The sequence below is a fragment of the Hypanus sabinus genome, chromosome 21 (assembly GCF_030144855.1).
Source record: "Hypanus sabinus isolate sHypSab1 chromosome 21, sHypSab1.hap1, whole genome shotgun sequence".
NCBI lineage: Eukaryota > Metazoa > Chordata > Chondrichthyes > Myliobatiformes > Dasyatidae > Hypanus > Hypanus sabinus.
The window spans coordinates 21,377,644-21,393,265 of NC_082726.1; the positions used below are offsets into that span (position 1 = coordinate 21,377,644).

Here is a 15,622-nt window from a genome sequence, read left to right on the forward strand (position 1 = left end):
CTGAATGGTCTACTTCTGCACTTATTGTCTATTGTCTGTTGGGTGTCCTCTGTGTAAGAAATGCTTTGGAAATACAGTAAAAGGGAAGTGGTTCCCTGAAAGCATCTGGTCTAGGTACAATCCACCCTCTCCCACAAGCCAATGGGAAGAAGGAAAGGAAGAGGTGATTTGTAGATAAAAGTGCATCTATATATTGAGGGTGAGAGCTCCTTGTGCTCTGACTTCTTTCATCGAGAAGTACTTGCTGCAAGGCCAGCTAACCACTGTCCAGTTGATGCAGTACCAAAATCCCTTCTGCAAATGGAGATGGATGTTCGTGCAGCGCAGACTCTGGCGTCCTTCCGACCTCCGAAACAAGATAGTGTATCCTCTCTACTGATGGGCCACTGTGCTCTAATTCCACATTATAACAATGTTCCTTAAATATCCTTGACTGTTGCTCAGCCTCTGATAACGCTAAGTAGAGTTGTGAGAGAGGCGGCCTTGGCATAGACACTGAAGTATCAAAGTGCAGATCTCTACGCACTGTGCTCCACATTACCAAACAAGCTGAGTGAGGCGTTGGATTGGATTGTAGTTTTCTTGTAGTATCACTTTCTTATGCTTGTTTGTATTTTTATATAATCACCCATAGACATGTGAGATTATCAGTGGCCTCTATTTTTCTGTTATCTTCTTGGTTTCAGTGGTGGGTGTCATATTACTTGAATCTGACTTTCTGATTGGTCAACATTATCAATGGAATTTAACGTTATCAGTGGTCTGGTAGAAGAGGAAAAGAACTCCTTTGTTTGCTCTCTTTTCCCTTGGGCTTTTCTTCCCTGTCTCCTCTTTTCCCTGCTCTCTTTTCTTCCTTTGTTCCCTTTCATTATGCTCCTTCTTCTTTCTCTTTCTTTGTTCAAAGTTCAAGGTTAATTTATTATCAAAGTACACGTGTGTTGCCATATACAATCCTGAGATTCATTTCCTTGCAGGCATACCCAATAAATCCAATCAATGAAAGACTGCACCAACAGGGTGAACAGCCAGCAAAAGCAGCAAGATGTGCAAATACTAAAAGAAAAAAGAAGAAATAATAATAATAAATGAATAAGCAATAGATATCAAGAACATGAGATGAAGAGTCCTTGTTAATAAGTCCTTAGGTTGGGGTAATTATGTATAGATTGTGGGGTCTATTGGTTCCTGGAACTCTAAATAAATAATGATAGTAAGCCACAAGTTTTATGTTTCACTCTTAGCTTCTGAAGAAACTTCGGTCACAAAATCATCAGGATCCAACTGTGGTCTCCATTATAACTTGGGTCTGCTGACTGTTGCTTATGTTGTGAGCAGGTCATCCTTTGTAAGATTATAAAAGCAGCTGCCTAAGCATTCTGTGCCAATGCAAGTACACAGTGTGGAATTCCTAAAAAAATAGTTTGTGCATCATTTCCTCTGCAAGTACAGACTCATTATCAATTCTGTGCATGTGTGCACCAATATAATGTGTCTACGAATGGAAATATGGGCATCTCTCCACTGTGACTGCATTTCACACACACAAACTCAGCGTCTAAGCATTGCGCACAAACCAACACACTGTGATGTACACCATTCACACAAGCACACACACATAAATTAAATACTGCACACATGAGCACTCAACATGCCTGCTTAGTGCACACACGCTCACACGGGTCATTAACCTAGTGAATGCGGTTGGCAAGAGATTGAAGTTCCAGTGTGAAACCGGTGGCATAAATCTGCAGGCTTCATGGTAACTATGGAAATGGATAAGGATGATCCAGACTTTCTGGATTAGGGGAAGGTGATTTCAATGTTATTGGGTAGGAACTGGCAAAGTAAATGGGAAAAGTGACTTACAGGTAAGTCTACAACCAACAAATGAAAACCCTTCCTTCCAATGTGAAACTGGCAGAGTACAGAGCCAATGTGGAAGGGAAATTAATAGGGGGAGCAAAATATCAATGGTGGAATTTTTTAAATTAAATAAAAAATGTGTTAACAGCAAGAGAGTGGTGCCCAATGAAGTACCAAAAAGGAAATCAGAGCACGGAGCCAGAGGATGTACATGACGTCTGAAATAGTACTTCTCATCTGTATTCACCCAGCTGAAAGTTGGAGAATTCAGGGTGGGGGACAAATTATCTTTAAAAAAAAGATGAAGTATTAAATGTCTTAATGAGCTTAAAGGTGGATAAATCACCAGAGCCCTGGAGATGTATTCCAGTCTGTTTTGGCAGACAAGGGAAGAGACTGCTGGGGCCCTGATGGGGATTTCAAAATATTTAATGGCAGTGAGGTACTTGACCATTAGAAGACAGAAAATGTGGAGCATAAGAAGGGTAAAAGGGATAAGCCAGATAATAATATGTCAGTGAATCTAACGTCCATAGAAGGAACATTATTGAAACAATTTAATAATTAATAATAATAAAAAAATCAATAATAATAAAAAATCAAATTATAGAATACTTGGAAAGGCAGGAATTAATCTAAGACAGCATGGTTTTGTTAAGTGGCGATCCTGTTGCGTGTTGGCGCATGGCCTAGTGGATAAGGCATTGGTCTAGTGATCTGAACGTCACTGGTTCGAGACTCAGCTGAGGCAGTGTGTTATGTCCTTGAGCAAGGCACTTAACCACATGTTGCTCTGCGATGACACCGGTGCCAAGCTGCTTGGGTCCTAGTGCAACATTGTGTGATCCTAGTGCAACCCTTGGACAACACTGGTGGCGTGGAGAGGGGAAGGCTTGCAGTTTGGGCAACTGCCAGTCTCCCATACAACCCTGCCCAGGCCTGCGCCCTGGAATCCTTCCAAGGTGCAAATCCATGTTCTCATGAGACTAATGGATGCCTATTATTATGATCCTGTTGACCAAATTGATTGAATCTATTGATTAGTTTACAAATTCTATTGCTGAGGGTAGTACAGTTGATCTGAGGCCTTTGATAGTGTCAACAATGCATACAAATCGAAGTATTACAGTCCATGGAATCCAGGTCAAATTGTCTCAATGTCTTGATAACAAATGTGATGGTGGAGGGCTGCTTTGTGACTGGAATTCTGTGACTACGGTGTACTGCAGAAATCTGAAGTACTGAATCGGTATCTAATTTATTGCTCACAATGATAAATGATTTGCACGTGAATGTAGGAGGTATGATTAATGGTAACTTGAAGATGACATGAAAATTGGCGGTGCAATTTATAGCAAGGATAGTCTTCAATTACAAGACAATATTCACGAGTTGGTAAGAAGGGCAGAGTAATGGCAGGAGGAACTTAATCCTTGGCAGTGACACAAGATATTCTGTACATGCTGGAAATCTTGTGCAACACACACAAAATGCTGGAGGAACGCAGCAAGTCAGGCGGCATCTATAGAGGGAAGTAAGTAGTCAAAGCTTTGGAGGATTAGTAGGGCATAATGAACAGCAGGGTCTTAAGGCTTATATGTATTATGCACACACACAACATTTTCTCGGTGGCCACATTATTAGGTATACCTGTATACCTGTTTGTTATTGCAAATATCTAATTAGCCATTTATGTGGCAGCATAAAAGCATGCAGACATGGTCAAGAGGTTCAGTTGTTGTTCAGACCAAACATCAGAATGGGGAAGAAATGTGATTGGAGTGACTTTGATTGTGGAATGATTGCTGGTGCCAGACAGGGTGGCTTGAGTATCTCAGAAACTGCTGATCCACTGGCATTTTCACACACAACAATCTCTAGAGTTTACAGATAATGGTGCAGAAAACAAAAAACATCCAGTGAGTGACAGTCCTATGAGCGAAAACACCTCGTTAATAAGAGAGGTCAGAGGGGAATGGTCAGAATAGTTCAAGCTGACAGGAAGGTGACAGTAATTAAAAGAAACACGCATTACAAGAGCAGTGTGCTGAAGAGCATCTCGGAATGCAGAACACATCAAACCTTGAACTGGATAGGTTACAACAGCAGAAGACCATGAACATACACACAATAAACATTTTATTAGATGCAGGAGGTACCTAATAAAGGGGCCACTGAGTGTATATTGTGTCTATTTTAAACACTAACAACAGCACTAACACTACAGATGTCTGGTAGACAGTGTATTGACTGGCTGCATTACAGCCTGGTAAGGGAACACCAATGCCTTTACACAGAGAATACTACAATAGGTCAGTGGGACTAGGTGAGAGTAAGTTGACTAGCACAGTTCTAGCACAGACTAGAAGGGCCGAGCTGGCCTGGTTCCATGCTGTAATTGTTATATGGTTATAAAAGGTAGTGGATTCGGGTCAGTGTATCATGGGCAAATTCTTCCCAACCATTGAGCACATCTACATGAAATGTTGCCGTAGAAAAGCAGCATCCATCATTGAAGATCCTCGCCACCCAGGCCATGCTCTCTTCTCACTGCTGCCATCAGGTAGAAAGTACAAGAGCCTCAGGACTCAGACCACCAGGTTTAAGAACAGTTACTAGCCCTTAACCATCAGGCTCTTGAATAAAAGAGGATAATTACACTTAAATATTGAGATGTTACCACACCAAATGATCTCACTTTAAGGATACTTTATCTTGTTATCTCATGCTTTCATTGTTTATTGCTATTTATTTATATTTGCATTTGCACATTTTGTTGTTCATTGATGCTGTTTACAGTTACTGTTCTATTGATTTGATGAGTATTCCCACAGGACAAGGAATCTAAGGGTTGTATGTGGTGTCACGTATGCACTCTGATGATAAATTTTATTTTGAACTTTGAACACACAGCACAAACATGTACACTTAAATGAAACACAATGCAAATTGCCCGTAGTAAAACTCTTATAGACCATCAGAACACACTTTCAAACTTTACTGTACCCCCTCCCCTTGCCAGCTCCTGACACATGGCATCACATAACTCCTACCTTTGTTTCTGTAAATGGAACTGCTTATACGAAAATGCCCAATGTTACTTACCTTAGAGTGTGGCAACTTCATATTACAACAGAAAACAGAAAATCCCCTCTGAACATCATAATTATAAAATGCAACTCTTTTTCTTTAAAAATGCACATAAATTAAAATTAATGTAATAGGTTGAAGAGCTTCATTCACACAGTCAGGGATTTTATTTTTATTCATCAAGGTTGATTAAAAACGTTTTTAGGAACAGGGTATCTTTTAAAATATTTACTAGCATGCTCTGGACATGACATAAAATTGCTTTATATTGTATTTAATATTTTATCTACCAAAGCTGAAAATACTATACAGAGCTGGAGATTGGCCTGAATGGAAAAGGTTGCATTGATACAAGTGAACAGCCCCATATGCTTAAAAGCTGTGTTTCAATGAATTCCAGTCTCATCTGCTCAGCTGAAGAACTAATGTTAAACTTTTATTAGCAGCAAAGAAATCAGGCAGATACAAACAATGTTAACGTTTCAGGTTGAAGGCACTACCAGCTCTGTTTACTTTACCATGGATGCTATCAGATCTGCTGAATGTTTCCTATCTTATTTCAGATTTACGGCGTCTGATTTATTCCCTCAGTTTTTGGCCCAATACAAAGTGCTCCACCACTAATGGAACATTTAAAGAAAATGGAAACAGGTTCTTGGTTTGTTCATCTATTCAGTTAGATTGTGACGGGACTCCAGTTCAAAGTAGCCATCATTTGGTTTAGAAACCTTCAGCTAGCCACTGGGTAAGTTGGTAAATTGTTTTATATAGTGAGGTACAGGGAAACAATTTTGTTTATTGCGTACCGTCCATCATTTCATCACAACAGTGCACTGAAGTGTTTCAGGAAATAAGAACGAAGCATGTAGAATAATGTGTTACAATTGCAGAGAAAGTGCAGTGCAGGCAGACAATAAACTGTGAGGTAGACTGTGAGATCAAGTCAGTCAGTACTCTTATAATAGCATGATAGGAGCTGTCCTTAAGCCTAGCCGTACGTACTTTCCAGCTTTAGTATCTTCCGCCCAGTGGGAAGGAGAGAAGGGAGAATGCCCGACATGGCAGGGGTCTTTGATTATGTAGAGTGCTGCTCTACTGACTGGGTCAAGCTTCCTCTCGGCTCCTGCCGGCTTGATTCCAGTCAGAGTGCTCTCCTTGTGACCCAGTGGTTTCGTCCCACAACCCAACAATGTGCTGGTCAGTAGATTAATTAAAGTTGGTGGGAGAATTGTGGGGGAGCTGGGGTTGAGGAAGGATACAAGAATATGCGAGAGAGAGAGAGAGAGAGAGCATATTAATGGGAAATAAGTGGGGAAGTGGGATGACCAGATTGCTCTGAAAGTCAGCATAAACTTGATGGGTTGAATGGCCTCGTGCTATTTGCCACAATACATCCTTTATAAAAATATTCCTTCCTTATTTTATTCTACCATGCTACATGCTAATGTTCAATTCCAGAATAACTGAGATGTCCTTCTTCTTCAAAGAAAGGGGCTCACATTCCTCCACCATCAATGCTGCCCTCACCCCGTCCTCCTGCCACCACACCAGGGATAGGGTTTCTTTTGTCCTCACCTACCAGCCCACTTGCCTCCTCGTACAGCACGTAATTCCCCATAAATTCTGCCATCTCCAACAGGATCCCACCACCAAGCACATCTTTCCATCCCCCTCACTTTCTGCTTCCTGCAGGGATCGCTCCCTGTGCAACGCCCTTGTCCTCCCAACTGATCTCCCTCCTGGTACCTATCCTTGCAAGTGGAACAAGTGCCAGACCTGCCCCTACACCTCCTCCTCCACTACCATTCAGGGCCCTAAATAGTCCTTCCAGGTGGGGGTCATATACTGTATCTGGTGCTCCTGGTGTGGCCTCCTGTATATCATAAAACATAGAACATAGAATAGTACAGCACATTACAGACCCTTTGGCCCACAATGTTGTGCCGATCCTCAAACCCTGCCTCCCATATAACCCCCCCCCCACCTTAAATTCCTTCATATACCTGTCTAGTAGTCTCTTAAATTTCACCAGTGTATCTGCCTCCACCACTGACTCAGGCAGTGCATTCCACGCACCAACCACTCTCTGAGTGAAAAACCTTCCTCTACTATCTCCCTTGAACATCCCTCCCCTTACCTTAAAGCCACGTCCTCTTGTACTGAGCAGTGGTGCCCTGGGAAAGAGGTGCTGGCTGTCCTCTCTGTCTATTCCTCTTAATATCCCTAGCTCCTAGTAAAGCCCTAGCTCCCTAATACAATGTCGGTGAGACCCGACATAGATTGGGAGACTGCCTCATCCAGCATGTTCGCTCCATCTGCCAGAAAAAGTGGGATCTCCCAGTGGCAACCATTTCAAATCTACTTCCCATTCTCATTTTGACATGTCAGTTCATGGCCTTCTCTACTGCCATGATGAGGCAACACCCAGGTTCGAGGAATAACACATATTGTATGTAGGCAGCTTCAGCCTAATGGCCATAACATCAATCTCTCAAACTTCCAGTAATTGCCCCCCTTCACCATTCCTCATTGTTCTTTCTCTCACACCTTCTCTTCTTACCTGCCCACCTCCTCTCTCCGCTGCTTCTAGAACCTTCTTCCATGGTCTTTTGTCCTCTCCTGTCAGATTTCCCCTTTCTCCAGCCCTTTATCTCTTTCACCAGTCAACTTTCCAGCTTGTTACTTCGCCCCTCCCCCTCTCCTAGTTTCACCTGCCATTTGCACTTCTTCCTCCCCCCACTTTCTTATTCTGACTTCTTCCCTTCCTTTCCAGTCCTGAAGAAAGGCCTTAGCCCGAAACGTCAACTGTTTACTCTTTTCCACAGATGGTGCCTGACCTGCTGATTTCCTCCAGCACTTTCTGCGTGTTGCTAATGTTATGTTCTGTGATTTGAATTCCCTCAGTAGCTATCCCTCATCATTCTGTGAGACATCTCTTGATCTTGAGGGAATAGCAGGAATAAATTTCTGAACACGAAAGGCACTAAGGGAAGCAAGGAGTAGGGGATTATGGTATTGAGACAGAGGATGAGTCATGATTGCATTGATAGAGACAAAATCCTACCTTGGCACCTCACCGTGGCGTGGGAGTGACACTGGCTGAACATCAGCGAAGTACGGCGAAGATTCGTTCTCTGGCAAGTCTAACCTAGCCATGATGGTGATGTTCCATCGGTATACTACTAGACTAGATCTAGCAGTAGGATCCTGGCTAGCTAAGTCATGGAGGTAAGCATGCCTTTGCTACTTTGTAGGTTGTGCCTCTTCAAGCAAAGGCTGCACCCAACAAGGACGCCGGCAGCAGAGCGTCTGATGGTGTCTGTGGCAAATGAATCCAAAAGGGTCAATGGTACAGCCACCTTGGTGGCACACGGGGAAACCAGAGTGCTGGTCGACGGATGGCATCACTAGACTAGTTTGTTGTCACTGCGGGGCAGCTTCCTGACCCGCTGTTACACTCCTGTGTACCACTTAGCGTCAGATCTGGAAGCCCAGAGAGACGTATGGTGAGGGCACGACACTGTCTGTCGTATTACTGTGCAAGGCGTGTTGGAGTAAAACTCTCAGCACAGCCAACATCGAAATCGATGGACAGCCAAAGAAGATGGAGACATACGAGGGGCTGCAGATGCTGGAATCTGGAGCAACAGTGAATCTGCTGAAGGAACTCAGTGGGTCGAGCAGCACCAGAGAGGAATTGGCAACATTTTGGGTTGAGACCCTAAATCAGGACTGAGTGGAGAGAGGTGATGGCCTGTATGAAGAGGAGAAGAGACGGGTGATACTGGGGCTGGGAGGTGGTTGGTGGACTGTGGAAGGGTGAAGGATAATAATCATAATAATTGTAATAATAATAACTCTATTTATATATCACCTTTCATACATTAAGATGCATCTCAATGTGCTTTACATAGTAATGTTAAATCATATAGTTATAAAAAGGCAAAATTAAAAATATTAAGTAGAGACAAACATTATATAGAATAAAATGTAATTGAATATATCAGATTAAATAATTGTAATCAACATCACAGGCACTAAGTAATCCTATAAGCAGGCTGAATTTTAAAAGTAAGTTTTTCAAAGTGTTTTGAAACATTCCAGTGTCCTAGCCTGGTGTATCTGTCTCCTGAGTATTCCAGATTTCTTGTGCATGAGCAAAAGGCTGCATCACCAATTTGTACATGCTTGACAATAGGAATAATAAGAAAACCGGTATTAATGGATGTTAGATTACAATTAGGGATGATAGGGGATGGACACTCCAAAATATACAGAAGGGCTAGTTTACTCAGAGCCTGATTTAACAGTTAAGAGGATTTTAAAATTGATCCTAAAGGGCACAGGCAGCGAGTGCAATGATGCCAAAACCAGTATCATTATACTGGAAATGAAATCATGGGGGATTCCAAGTTCCCTAATATAAACTGGGACCTTCTTAGTGTAAGGGGTTTAGATGGGGCTGAACTTGTTAAGCATACTTAGGAAGGTTTCTTAAATCAATATGTGGATGGTCCAATGAGAGGAGAGGCTGTACTGGTCCGGATGTTGGGTAATGAACCTGGCCAGGTGACTGACCTTTCCGTGGGTGGACAGTTAGGGAACACTGACCACAACTCCTTATCTTTCAGGATGGCTTAATTGAGAACACCTTTTCTCTGGCAAGTCCACATCAGACATGTGGGGAGTGCTTAGAAGATCATTTGCACAAAATACAGGAAAAGTATGTTCCTGTTAGAAGGAAGGACAGGGATAGAAAGGCAAGAGAACCTTGGATGTCCAGCAAAGTCATGAATTTAGTCAAGAAGAGAAAGGAAAATTACGTAAAGCTTCAGAAGTTAGGATCAGACAAAGCAGACGAAGTGTATAAAGAAGCCAGAAATGAACTAAAAGAAGGAATTAGGAAAATCAGGATGGACCATGGAAAGACATTGGCTAGTAGAATAAGGTGAGTCCAAAGGCATTCTATACATACACCAAGAGCAGGAGAATAACTAGAGAGAGGATGGGACCACTCAAGGATAAAGTTGCATGGATGCAGAGAATGTGAGTGAGATACCTACTATGTACTTTGTTTCAGTCTTTACCAAGGAAAAGGATACGGAGGACCTGGAGATCAGTGCTGAGTGTATAATTACGTTAAGTCTTTTGGAGGCCGAGGAGGAGGAAGTGTTGGGACTACTAAGGAGTATTAACTGGGTAAGTCCCCAGGCCTGATGGGATTTACCCCAGGTTATTGAAGGAGGCAAGAAATGAGATTGCTGGCTCCTTAGCCGGTATCTTTGTGTCCTCTCTAGCCACAGGAAAGGTCCCAGAGGACTGGCAAGTGGCTAATGTTGTACCTTTATTTAAGAAGAGAACAGGAGAAAATCCTGGCAACTATAGACCGACGAGTCTTATGTTGGTTGTAGGGAAATTGCTGGAGAAAATTCTTAGAGTTAAGATATATGAGGATTTGGAAACCTACGGCATAGTTCGAAAGAGTCAGCATGGCTTTGTGTGTGGCAGGTTGTGCTTTATCAACTTGATAGAGTTTTTTTTTAAGTGATAAGAGAGATTGATGAGAGTAGGGCAGTGGATGTTGTCCACATGGATTTTAGTCCCTCGTGGGAGGCTAATCCAGAAGATTAAGATACATGGGATCCATGGTGAATGGGCTGTTTGGATTCAGAACTGGCTTGCACAGAGAAGACAAAGGGCAATGGTTAAAGGGACTTATTCAAGCTGGATGTCTGTAATTAGCAGAGCTCCGCGGGGATCTGTGCTGGGACACCTGCTGTTTGTGATGTATATAAATGACCTGGATGAAAATGTAGGTGGGTGGGTCAGTAAATTTACGGATAATACCAAGATTGATGGATTTGTGGAAAGTGTAGGAGACTGGCAAAGAATACAGCAGGATGTAGACTAGTTGCAGATATGGGCTGAGAAATGGCAGATGCAGTTTAACCCAAATAAATATGTGTTGCACCTTGGTAGGGCAAATGCAAGGAGACAGTACACTGCTAAGGGTAAGGTCCTTAACAGCGTTCCTGAGCAGGGAGATCTTGGGGTTCAAGTTCATAGCTCCATGAAAGTGGCTACACAGGTCAATAAGGTGGTTAAAGAAAGCTTATGGAATGTTGTTTTTTCTTAATCAGGACATTGAGTTCAAAAGTCAGGAAGTTATGTTGCAACTTTATAAAACTCTGGTTTGGAGTACTGCATGCAGTTCTGGTCGTCCCACTATAGGGAGGTTAGCAAGGCTTTGGAGAGGGTGCAGAAGATGTTTACCAGGATGCTGTCTTGTGTAAAGGACATGCGCTATCACGTGAGGCTGGATAAATTGAAGTTGTTCTCTCTGGAATATCAGAAGCTGAGGGGAGATCTGATAGAGTTTTACAAGATTTTGAGTGGCATAGATAATCTGCTACCCAGGGATGAAATGTCTACTACCAGAGGACATGCATTGAAGGTGAGAGGGGGATAGATTCAAGGAGGATGTGAGGAATAAGTTTTTTACTCAGACTGTCATGGATGCCTGGTATGGTGGTGGAGGCAAATACATTAGAGGCATTTAAGAGACATTTGGATAGGCACGTGGATGTAAGGAAAATGGAGGGATATGGACATGGTGTAGGAAGCAGGGATAGGTGTTTCGTTGTTTCTGATTTGCTTTTTAGCCAGTTCAGCACAACATTGTGGGCTGAATGGCCTGTACCTCTGCTGTACTCTCCTATGTTCTTTGGTGAAATGTGCTACGATTTTCATTTTTTGTTTAAGATTCTTGCTGCTGCATTTTGAACAAGCTGCAGCCGATTTATATCTTTCTTAGCGGTTCTGCAAAGAGTGCATTATCATAGTTTAATCAGCTAAACACAAAAGCATGTATCAATTTTCCTATATCTTGAGATGTAATAAGAAATCAAGTTTTTGTAATGTTCTTAAATGAAAGAATGCAGTCTAATAATATGGTTTATATGTGATTTGAAATCTAGCTCAGAGTCAGTAATAATGCCGAAGTTCTTTACTTTTGGCTTAATTTGTAAGGTCAGATGGTCATTTATTTCTAAACTTCACACTAATTTTATTGATACCAATAACCAAAATGTCTTTTTTTTTTCAGGAAGATGGCAGATGGATCCAGGTGGGGAAGCTGGTGTGGTAGAGTTGGGAGATGGAGCCACAGAAAGAAAATAAAGGGGTTCTAAGTTCAAAGTTCAAAGAAGTTCATTATCAAAGGACATATACGTATATCACCATATGCAACTCTGAGATTCATTTTCTTGTAGACATACTCAATAAACCCAATAACCAAACTGGAATCAAGGAAAGACTACACCAACAGGGTGGACAACCAGTGTACAAAAGTCAACAAACTGTGCAAATACAAAAAAAAGTAATAAATGAATAAGCAATAAATACTGAGAACATGAGATAAAGTGAGTCTATAGGTAGTGGGTACAATTCAGTGATGGGAAAGTGAAGTTCAGTGAATATATCCCTTTGTTTCAAGAGCCTGATGGTTGAGGAGTAACAACTATTTCTAAACCTGTTGTGAGTCCTGAAGCTCCTGAACCTTCTTCCTGGTGGCATCAGTGAGAAAAGAGCATGACCTGGGTGGTGGGGTCTGTGAAGATAAATGCTGCTTTCCTACCGTAATGTTCTGTGTAGATGTACTTAATGGTGGAAGTATCCACTACTTTTTGTCGATTTTCCGTTCAAGGGCATTGGTGTTTCCATTCCAGACTATGATGCAACCAGTCAATATACTCTTCACTACATCTATAGACGGTTGTCAAAGTTTTATTTGTCATGCTGTAGCTTCACAAACTAAGAAAGCAAATGTGCTGCCATGCTTTTTGTACTTGCTCTTGTGTGCTGAGCCCAGGACAGGTTCTCTGAAATAATAGCACCAAATTTAAAGTTGCAGACCCTCTCCACCTCTGAACCCCAATGAGGTCTGGCTCATGGACTCTGGTTTCCTTCCTGTGAAGTCAATAATCAGCTCCTTGGTCTTGCTGACATTAAGTAAGAGGTTGTTGTTGTAGCACCTCTCAGCCAGATTTCAATCTCCCTCCTATATGAGAGCGATTCGTCACCACCTTTGATTCAGCCTACGCCAATGGTGTTGTCTGCAAACTTAAATATGACATTGGAGCTGTGCTTAGCCTCACAGCCATAAATATAAAATGAGTAGAGCAGGGGGCTAAGTTCACAGACTGGTGGCGTACCCGTGCTGGTGGAGAGTGTGGAGAATATGTCGTTGCCAGTCTGAACTGACTGGGATCTTCAAGTGAGGAAATCAAGAATCCAATTGCACAAGGAGACATTGAAGCCAAGGTCTTGAAGCTTGTTGATTAGTTCTGAGGGGATGATAGCATTGAATGCTGAGCTACAGTCAACAAAGAACACCCTGATGTTTGCATCTTTGTTGTCCAGACTTCCAGGGTTGAGTGAAGAGCCAGTGAAATGGCATCTGCTGTGGACATATTGAGCTGGTAGGCAAATTGTAGTGGATCCAAGTTGCTTCTCAGGCAGGAGCTGATATGTTTCAGCACCATCCTCTCAAAACAATTCACAGTCAATGTAAGTGCTACTGGCTGATAGTCTCTGAGGCAGGTTACCATGTTCTTCTTAGCTACCAGTATAACTGAAGCAGGTGTATACCTCAGACTGCCAACGCGAGAGATTTAAGATCTCAGTAAACACAGCTGCCAGTTGATCAGCACAGGTCTTTAGCACTCAGCCAGGTACCCCGTCTGGGCTGGATATTTTCCATGGGTTCACCCTCCTGAAGAATGCCAGCAAGTCAAGCTCAGAGTCTAAAACCACAGGATCTTCGAGGGCTGCGGGAGTCTGTGATCGTTCATGTTTTGACGGTCAATGCAGATATAGAAGGCATTGAGCTCGTCTGGAAGTGAGACCCTGTGGTCACCTATGCTGCTTGATTTCACATTGTAGGAGGTGCTATTATTCAAGCCCTGTCACAGCTGGTGAGCGTCCTTCGTTGATTCAGGTTTAGTCTGGAGTTGCCACTTTGTCAGTGAGGTGGCTTTTTAGAGATTGTACCTCGAACTCAGGTTACTACCTTGGTCGCCAGACTCGAATACCTCTAACCTAAGCAGATTGTGGAACTCATGGTTCATCCAGAGATCCTGGTTGGGAAGACTGGATGATATCGTAGAGACACACTCACCTACAATGGTTTTTAGTAAAGCCTGTAACAACCATTTATTCTGATTCACAGATGAGTTCTGGAGCACGGCCCAGCCTAATGACTCAAAGCATTCCCGTTGCCATTCCTCTGTCTCCCGCTATCAACATATTGTTATGTTAATCTCTGGAGCTTTGCTCTTTAGCCTCTGCCTTTATGCAGGCAGGAGAAGGACAGGCAAGTGATCAGATTTACTGGAATGTGGTTTGGGCATGGAATGGTAGGCATTCCTTATCTTAGTATAACACTGGTCTAGTGTGTTGGGATCTCTGGTGCTACAGGTTATGTGCTGATGGTAACTGGGCAGAGATTTCTTCAAACAAGCCAGGTTGAAGTCCCTGACTATGATATGAAATGTGCCTGGGTGAACTGTTTCCTGTCTGGTGACGGCATCATCCACTATCTCCGTGCCTTGATTATAGTCTGCCACTGGTGGTATGTAAACTGTGGTCAGGATTACAGAGGAGAACTCTCTCGGTAAATAGAACAATTGGCAATTGATCGTCAGGTGCTCAAGTTCGAGGAAACACAATTACGACTAAACCTCCACATTGGAGCAGCACAGAGAGTTTAGCGTGAAACACACACCTCCACTGGGATAGGGAAATCACGTCATGCAGATACGCACAGCAAGATTCCAAAATAGCAACAGAAATGAACTTGGTGCAGCCAGGCTAAGTGGAGCTGTTGGCCAGAACGCCTCTTTTTTTTTAACAAAAATACATTTATTATAAATTCAAACCACTGCAGCACTATTGTACAACCACAAGCAAAGAAACAGACAAGTCATGACTAACACAGACTAAACTAGCACAGTCCCAACCTCATCAAGGATGGCATTTATTCCCTGCAGTGCCCAATGATCCCGAAACATCTCTATGGTCCTCCTGGATGCCACATGTCCCTTTTCCAGAACTACCCAGGCATGGCATGCCCTCTGAACAGTAGCATACAGTCAGACTAGGCAGACCCTCCACTGCCCTGACTCTCCCACGACAGCATGTTAACCCCTCACCCCAGGGGGCAGCTCTGAGCTGGAGTTGCTTGTTTACAGTTTACTGTTGTCATTTTGGATGGCTGTGAGCACCCACTCTCTTTTGTTGGTTTAAATCAAAAGCCTTATTGTTCATCTTGCATAAAATCAATCGGCTTTGAATTTCAAATACAGCCACTGCGCTGAATCATAGATGGTTAATGGATATTGGCCTCAGTATTGTCCAGAGAAAAGCTCGCCAAAGATTACGGGAATCCAATGTCCAAAACTTGACTTCAACATTTTCTCTCTTTGTGTTTTAGGCAGACTATTACCACAGAAAATTGTTTGTCAGTTCCCTGCTTATAAAATTCTTATCATTGTTTTCGAATTTCTTCATGGCCAGCCCTCCCTAAGTGTATAAACTCCTCCAATTTCGCAGCCCCTGAGACATCTGGGCTCCTCCATGTGCAAACTTAACTCTCATCACTGCAGCTTTG

General features: G+C 42.6%; 2 long non-coding RNA genes across 3 annotated transcripts in view; one reads left to right on the top strand and one right to left on the bottom strand.

Moving 5' to 3' along the window:
• Positions 1-15,622, bottom strand: part of LOC132378884 (uncharacterized) — an 81,548-nt gene that overhangs the window by 44,834 nt on the left and 21,092 nt on the right. The window lies entirely within an intron of this gene.
• Positions 1,728-12,553, top strand: LOC132378883 (uncharacterized). Its single transcript, XR_009507210.1, has 4 exons — positions 1,728-1,868; positions 5,517-5,698; positions 10,034-10,152; positions 12,059-12,553. It is a non-coding gene; the product is annotated as an uncharacterized LOC132378883 (long non-coding RNA).